This window comes from Triticum aestivum, chromosome 2A (genome assembly GCF_018294505.1).
Source record: "Triticum aestivum cultivar Chinese Spring chromosome 2A, IWGSC CS RefSeq v2.1, whole genome shotgun sequence".
Classification (NCBI taxonomy): Eukaryota; Viridiplantae; Streptophyta; class Magnoliopsida; order Poales; family Poaceae; genus Triticum; species Triticum aestivum.
The window spans coordinates 215,993,539-216,001,472 of record NC_057797.1 but is presented as its reverse complement, the minus strand read 5'-3'; the positions used below and the strand labels follow the sequence as shown (position 1 = coordinate 216,001,472).

Below are 7,934 nucleotides of genomic sequence, written 5' to 3'. Positions count from 1 at the left end.
GACGGAGATCGTAATTAGTGAGAAATAATAGTACTTTCCCAAAATGATTTCCATAAAAAAGGGATTCACGCCATTCCCAAATAATTATGCCGTCCATCTAGAAGAATGCTTCCTTATGAAAGAATGCTTCCTTATGAAATCCAGTTTTGCCATTGGTAAGGAAACAAATCTAGAAAATATCATAATTAATTGTTGTATATAATTGGGAGAAATAATCCCACTTTCGACTATTTTAGGGATATCGCAATTTCCGGGGCTTGGCGATTAGGAAGCAGCTATTCTTTCCTTCAAAAACAAAAATAATAGAAGGAAGCAGCTAATATTACAGAAGCAGTTACCATGAAGCAATCAACTGAAGAAGGAAACTAAACAACCAGCGGGGCTTTAGTAGCAGACCAGGGCACATAGATAAACCCAAGAAAGAAAGCTAAAAGACAACTTCACACGGATTTTCGCTCAAGATTTGATGAGTGTAGCAATGATTTGGACCTAGCAAAACTATAAAGAAAGTTTTTTTTGCGGGGAACTATAAAGAAAGTTAAAGCTCAACAATTGTTTGTATAAAGAAGAAAATGTCAGATCACTGTAAAAATTCAGAATGTCAGTAATAAATAATTTCATGGCTGCGTGTGTCAGCAGAGGGAGCTCGAATGAAGAAACAAGATAAAAGAAATGGCTGCTACATCTTCATCGAAGCAAGATAAAAGTTGAAGTTCTGCGTTCGCCACGAAAGGGGGTCCGAATACTGAAGAAACATTGCAAAATACCGTCTCTGCTATCCTGCTATGCGGCCGTTCTTCTCATTTACCTCATTTGTTTTGCATCTTCTTTGTTGGAGGAATTCGATAAGCACCCGTAGCGCAACGTCGACGTCCTCACTCCGCAGCAGCATCTCGGACACCTCCGCCGGTGTCACCTCCACCACGGAAAGCAGTTCCCGAATCTCCGGGAACAGCGCGTGGACCTCGACCGGGTGGTAGTTCCGGGCCAGCGTCCTGAACGCCTCCCAGCCACAGTGGCCCATGTAGACGTGCATGTCCATGCGGCCCGGCCGTAGCAGCGCCCGGTCGAGGCGGTCCTTGTAGTTGGTGGTGAAGACGATGACGCGCTCCTCGCCGCATGTGGACCACAGGCCGTCGATGAAGTTGAGCAGCCCTGACAGCGTTATCTTGCGCTCGCGCTCCGGGGGGTATCCTCGTGCTCGGGCGTCGTCGTACTCGTCGTCGTCGTCGTCGTCGTCGTCGTCTGTGTAGGTCGTCGCATGGGATACCTTGCGGTCTTCCCTGGACATGGTGTCAAAGCTGCAGTCAATGTCCTCGATGACGAGGATGGACTTGTTGGACATGTCGATGAGCAGCCGCTGCAGGCACGAGTTATCGTACACCCCCGAGAGGTCAAGGTCGTAGAGGTTGAACCGGAGGTAGTTGGCCATGGCGGCGACCAGGCTGGACTTGCCGGTTCCAGGTGGGCCGTAGAGAAGGTAGCCGCGCTTCCACGCCTTGCCGATCCGCCGGTAGTAGTCCTTCCGCTTCAGGAAGCGGTCGAGGTCGTCAATCACGGCCTGCTTGACGGACGGGTCCATGGCGAGCGTGTCGAACGTGGCCGGGTGGTGGTGGTTGATGCCTTTCCAACTCGAGCCCTGGTTGAGGAAGATCTTGAGCGCGCGGTCTCGCAACCGCAGCTCCTCCGCCGTGGAGGTAATGAAGGGCACGTACTTGTGGAGCGCGGTCTCCGTGTGCTCCGCGTCAAAGCTGAGCTCCAGGCATTCCTTGCCCCTATTGTTGCCGTCGTTGCCGCCGCTCTCGATGGACGTCCACCGGAACTCCACGCCTTGGAAGGTACGGTGGTGGAGCTCCCGTTCTCCATGCTCAGGAGCGTGGTGCAGCTGCCGCTCCCGTCGGGCTCCCTCTTGCGGGTGCGCGCGAGGCAGAGCCGGCTCATGGACTGCGGGTTGATCTTGGTGGCCAGGTACGCGAGCGCCGCGTCGAACAGGTCGTCCTCGTTGTACCCGCCGCCGAGCACGCGCCGGATGACGATGGTGTGGCGCTCCTTGTCGGGGGCGCTGAAGCGGGAGCGCACGAACGCGGCGCCCCAGCGCACCGCGGCGCGCAGCTCGTCGGGGAGGAGCTCCCGCGCCATGCCGCGCGCCAGCATGGCGTACGCGCTCACCGAGGCCGCAGTGGCGAGCGCCTTCTTGTACGCATTCACCACCGCTGCGCCCTCCGGCGACGACGCCATGCTTGTCTTTGGCAAGAAATCCATGGCTAACAAGGATTAATAATATATATAGACAAATAAATCTTTTCCTGTTTCGTGTTCCGTCGCGTTGTGTTGCCAGCGTCCCTCCTTCTGTATTTATATCGGATCCAGCTTTAACAGGTTCTACGCGGATACGACCTCTAAAATCTTTCCAAACATGATTCTAAAAAAAAAACTTTCCAAACTGAACACGAGCACGACACGGAAACAGCTCCTCCAAGAACTCAATTTTCCAGTATAGCCATGGATTATAGCAAGATTTAAGGAACCGACTTATTGATTTTTGCAACAGCAACAAAAAAGAACCGACTTGTTCTGTTTTTTTTTCTCTGCGATGAAACGAACCGACTTCAAATCTAACACAGTCCAGCTGGACGGTTCACGAAGCACGCAACCGAGGACTTTACACAATTCAGGAAGCTCTTACCCTAAAAACAAATCAGGAAGCTCTTGATCGGAGGTCGGAGCAATAGGAATCGTCTGTTTTTCTTTTCCTGTTGCGAATATAGGAATTGTCTGTTCAAGCTGGTGCTCAATTGTTTTTTTATATAAACACAGTAGTAGTAATCTCGTATGTACAATGCACCTTAATATTATTTTTGAACACAATACAAACGCAAATGCGCATATACTCACCCCTATGAACGCACACACGCACACCCTAGCCCTATGATAACATATTAATTGCATCACACACTAATACATACAGTATTTGAGAAGGATTTTCTTATCAAAGATTAGACAATATTGATATGCAATGCAATGCATGCTAATATTAGGCAATATATTAATTATGTTACATATTGATCTCATATGTGCAATACATTTTAGTATTAGGCAATAAATTAATTGCATTACACATAGTCTTTGAGAAGGATTTTTCGCCCCAACTTCCCATAAATATCGCCATAATGCCGCAATCCGCGCTGCCCGCCGCCATGCTGCCTCGTGCCCGCGCTGTGCCGGCGACCACCGCACCTCCCCTTCCCGACGACTATCGCACCCCCGTCTTCATGTGTGTCACTGACTGGTGGTGACCGTGTCCTGGACTAGGGGTTGCTAAGCACGTCGGCCAATCATTCATGGGCTGGGCCGAGGACCTCCACACAACCGAAGAATGGGGCACGTTTGCCATGACCCACGACTTACTCAAGATGGAATCCTTCGAAGACTTGGCGCATACTTCAAGGCATGTTTGAATCATCGACATATTTATCCCTAGATGTAACCGACCTACATGTAACCCTAGGTACCCCGGGTGTCTATATAAGCCAAGGGGTTTAGTCCCCAGGGTTAAGTTAGAGACACATATACACATACGATCTCGAGGTAGATCATGTACTTTATACCCCATCCACAATCAATATAAAAGAAGAATGACGTAGGGTTTTACCTCTTCGAGAGGGCCTGAACCTGGGTAAAACATCATGTTCCTCTTTGTCTTGTTACCGTCAAGCTAAGATCACCAGCTCAGGACCCCCTCCCAAGACGCGTCAGATTCAACTCCGACAGGCGGGTCTTAGGAAATCATCTATTTTTTGTTTAATAAAATGGATTTAGGGGACGAAGTTTAGAAGAACTGACAAAAGATGCTCTCGGACAACTTCCCGTGAATTTTACGGCCCTCCCGTAAAACCATTTTTACGAGCAGTTTTTTAAGGGAGATGTTGGATTGCTCTTAGAAGAATTAGAACTTTCGCTTTTATAAGTAGTAGAGATAGAGATAAAATAATTTGCCCACATACACACACGAGATGCCGGATGTCCGATCGTTCACGAGATGCCGGATGTCCGGGCCACGGGCTGATGTCCGGCCTGGCGTTGGCCTTCATTGTTGTACTTGTGGTGTCAGATTTCCGGGGAAGGCCGGATATCCGGGCGTTGTTGAGGCGCCGGATGTCCAGCCGCTGATGCTTTTGGTCGTCTGTCGGTGCAGCTCCTTGATACATCCATTTTGCATCATGCTTTTATATCGATATTTATCGCATTATGGGCTGTTATTACACATTATGTCATAATACGTATGCCTATTCTCTCTTATTTTATAAGGTTTACATGAAGAGGGAGAATGCCGGTAGCTGGAATTCTGGGCTGGAAAAGGAGCAAATATTAGAGACCTATTCTGCACAACTCCAAAAGTCCTGAAACTTCACGGGAGCATGTTTCAGAATATATAAAAAATATCGGGCGAAAGAATTACCAGAGGGGGGCCACCCACCATCCATGAGGGTGGGGGCGCCCTACACCCCTGGGCGCGCCCCCCAGCCTCGTGGGCCCCCTGGCAGCCCTCTGATGCCCATCTTTGGCTATATGGAGTCTTTCGTCCAGGAAAAAATCATAAGCTGGCTCACGGGACAAAACTCCGCCGCCACGAGGTGGAACCTTGGCGGAACCAATCTAGGGCTCCGGCGGAGCTGTTCTGCCGGGGAAACTTCCCTCCGGAAGGGGGAAATCATCACCATCGTCATCATCATCGATCCTCTCACCGGGAGGGGGTCAATCTCCATCAACATCTTCACCAGCACCATCTCATCTCAAACCCTAGTTCATCTCTTGTATCCAATCTTTGTCCCAAAGCCTCAGATTGGTACTTGTGGGTTGCTAGTAGTGTTGATTACTCCTTGTAGTTGATGCTAGTTGGTTTACTTGGTGGAAGATCATATATTCAGATCCTTTATGCATATTAATACCCCTCTGATTATGAACATGAATATGATTTGTGAGTAGTTACATTTGTTCCTATTGGGTTTGGGGTTCCGGCAGACCCTTGAGGTTCGAACACTGGGGTGCGCGCGGAGTTCTCTCCCCTACCGATCTGCGCCTGATCCTCTCGTGCGAACTAAGATGAAAATGATGAACAACACAAGAGACACAAGGTTTATACTGGTTCGGGCCACCGTTGTGGTGTAATACCCTACTCCAGTGTGTGGTGTGGTGGATTGCCTCTGCGGCTGATGATGGACAGTACAAGGGAAGAACAGCCTCGCGAGAGGTGTTCTTGAGTTGGTGCGATGAACTGCTAGGGTGAGTTCATCACCTCTCTCTCTCTCTCTGCTAGGGTTTTACCATATCTCTCGATGTTCTTGGGGTGTCTAGATGTCTCTGGGGATCTCTAGATGTCTAGATGTCTAGCTGTCTAGATGTCTCTGGGGATCTCTAGATGTCTAGATGATGTCTACTCTGTGGTGGCTAGCTCTATTTATAGAGGCCCTGGGCCTCTCCCCAAATAATGAGCGGGAAGGGCGCCAACAATTGGCCATTTCGAAAGGGGACATCTAGTACAAGTTATCCTGACCAAAGGTGGTCTTCGGCTGCCAAAAGCACTGGCGATGACGCCGTCTTGGGCTCCACGGTGACCTCCGTCCTGCCGTCCGGCTGGTATTGGTCTCGTTGCACCGAAATGGTAACCTTTGCCTGATGCCTTGGCATGTGCTTGCCCCCTTTGCACCAAATGGGAAACAAGGACACTACGCTGGCCGGCGCCCGCCTGGCGCCCGCCTGGCGCCCGCCTGGTCTCGATCGTCATGGCTTGCATCACGGGTTCCTCGCGAGGTACCCCTGCCTTGATCTCTCCGCCTCCTCGCGAGCCTGCCTGATGAGGCTGCCTTTGAGGAAGCTTCCTGTCATCCGCCCCGCGAGGCTTGGCCCCTCGCGAGGGTCTTTGAGCTTGAGCTGATGAAGATGGGCCGCGCTGGGCCCCCGCTTGAGCCGCGCCGCAGGCCGCAGGCAGGCAAGTCTGGGGACCCTCGTTCCCAGAATGCCGACAGTAGCCCCTGGGCCTAAGGCGCGCGCGGGCTTGGCTTAGCAGAGAAGTGAAGGGGCAAGCGCGAAGCGCCGCGGGCCCTAACAGCCTGCGGCCTTGGGCGTCGCATGGCGGTTGATTGGGCGTGGGCATGGGCGCCTGCACTTCCCATGACGCCTCGGCAACTTCACGACTTGACAAGTCCCTGCATGCAAAGATATGGGTCATGATTACCTGAGGTCATGGTGCTCGGCGGTTGGCCTTCCCCGGCTATAAGTACGGGGCCGCGCGAGCTTCGCCGGTTCACCCCTTTTCGTCACTCCTCCTCTTCTTCCTTATCCTTGCTTCCTCTTGCGCCAATGGCACCGATCCGCCGGTTTCAGCTGAGGAGAAGGGAAAGGCCCCCAGAGAGGGTCCTGACCCCCTCCCGCCGAAGAAGCGGCCAATCCCTTGCCACCGGGACGAAGGCGCCTGGCAGGTGGTGTCGAGGCCATGGTACGAGCAGCCGCCGCCTGGGTTTCCGCTGCCCTCGCACGCCCGCGTCGTCGGCCCCAGGGGGAGGGCGCCGAGCAACACCGACAGCGTCGCCGCTGACGCCGGCGAGTCACAGTGGTGCGTGTCGTCCCCCCTGGAGTCCACGCGGAGCGCTCCTCTCGCGAGCTCGTGCTTCACGCCGCCATGCCTCCAACTTCGTGGATCCGCCTTCCTCCCTCCTTCGCCTTCGAGATGCCGCCAAGCGGGGCCCTGGAGCTCTGGCTGCAGCACACCGACTGTGGCACCCCTGCAACCGGAGCGGAGGTCGCGGTCGTCGCTCCGGGCAAGGTCTTCATGACCCCGAGCTGGGGTGAGATTGCCCGGGTCTGTCGCGCGGATGGCGCCTTGGTGATCCATCTTGAATACGACGACGCCTCCTTGATGTTCTTCAAGGTCTTTGATGCACAAGGACGCCGGCTGGAATGCTGCCCCAAGGGAAGCGGCAGTGGTGATGAACTGGCGAGGTCCAGCCCCGCCCGTTGGTTCTCCTGCAGCTCCTCGGGCAGCAGTGGAGGGACTGCGGGCTTCAGCGGCTCCCCCGAACTCCTCGCGACCCCGGAGACGAGTGACGACAGCTACGAGCCTCCGAGCTCGCGCCGCGCTCGGAGTGAGGCAGCTGCCTCGGGCCGCCGACGCCACTGATCTGGATGGGGTTGGCGCCGGCGCTGGGCAGCCCACTGTTGATGATGGCGTCGCCTAGGGAGGTGCTAGCAAGTAGCGTTCCTTAGGGTTAGCACCTTTTGTTCCCTGCAAGGAATTAAAGCAACGCCCCGCGGGGGTATGTAAGGCGTCTGCCGTGCTTTCGTAAGTACTATATCCTTAATATGAATTAGCGTGAGGTGTCTGTTTTGTTCCGGCTAAGCTCCCCCTTTCTATCCTCACGAGGACTTGGCGCTCTACGCTAACAGGTCCCAGTCCCCATGCAAGCTTCAGCCGTCGCTGGTATGCCAGGTCGCGATGCCGTGGTCAAGGCCAGGAGGTGAGCGGCCCGAGGTCCGGTAAGAGCCCCCGAGTCGCGATGCTCGGAAGGTCCCCTTTAGCACTCAAGCAATCCTTGCTGGGCGAGAAAGGAAGGTAGCGTCGTCGTGATAGAGTTGCACTGGGCGGGGATTTAGCGCTGCGTTGGTCTAGCTTTTGTGACGGCGCGACTTATCTTGTGTGTCTGACGTAGTTCCTCGGAGAGGCGCCTGGCCCGAGAGGCGGTGGTCGAGGCACTACTGGGTTAGGCCCTCGCGAGCTTCCTCCCACTCCCCCGCACTTTCCTTAACGCTCTACGTCCTTAGGTCCAGGCCCTCGAGCGAGCTCAGCCGCCGCTGGTATGACAGGTCGCGATGCCGTGGGTCAAGGCCAGGGGGTGAGGGCTGGAGAGCCAGTAGGAGCCCATGAGTCGCGATGCTCA

The 7,934-nt window shown here is 53.8% G+C and overlaps 1 pseudogene; it reads right to left on the bottom strand.

Annotated features, from left to right (window-relative positions):
• Positions 1–561: 561 nt before the first annotated feature.
• LOC123185187 (AAA-ATPase At3g50940-like) lies at positions 562–2,465 on the bottom strand (annotated as a pseudogene).
• Positions 2,466–7,934: the final 5,469 nt, after the last annotated feature.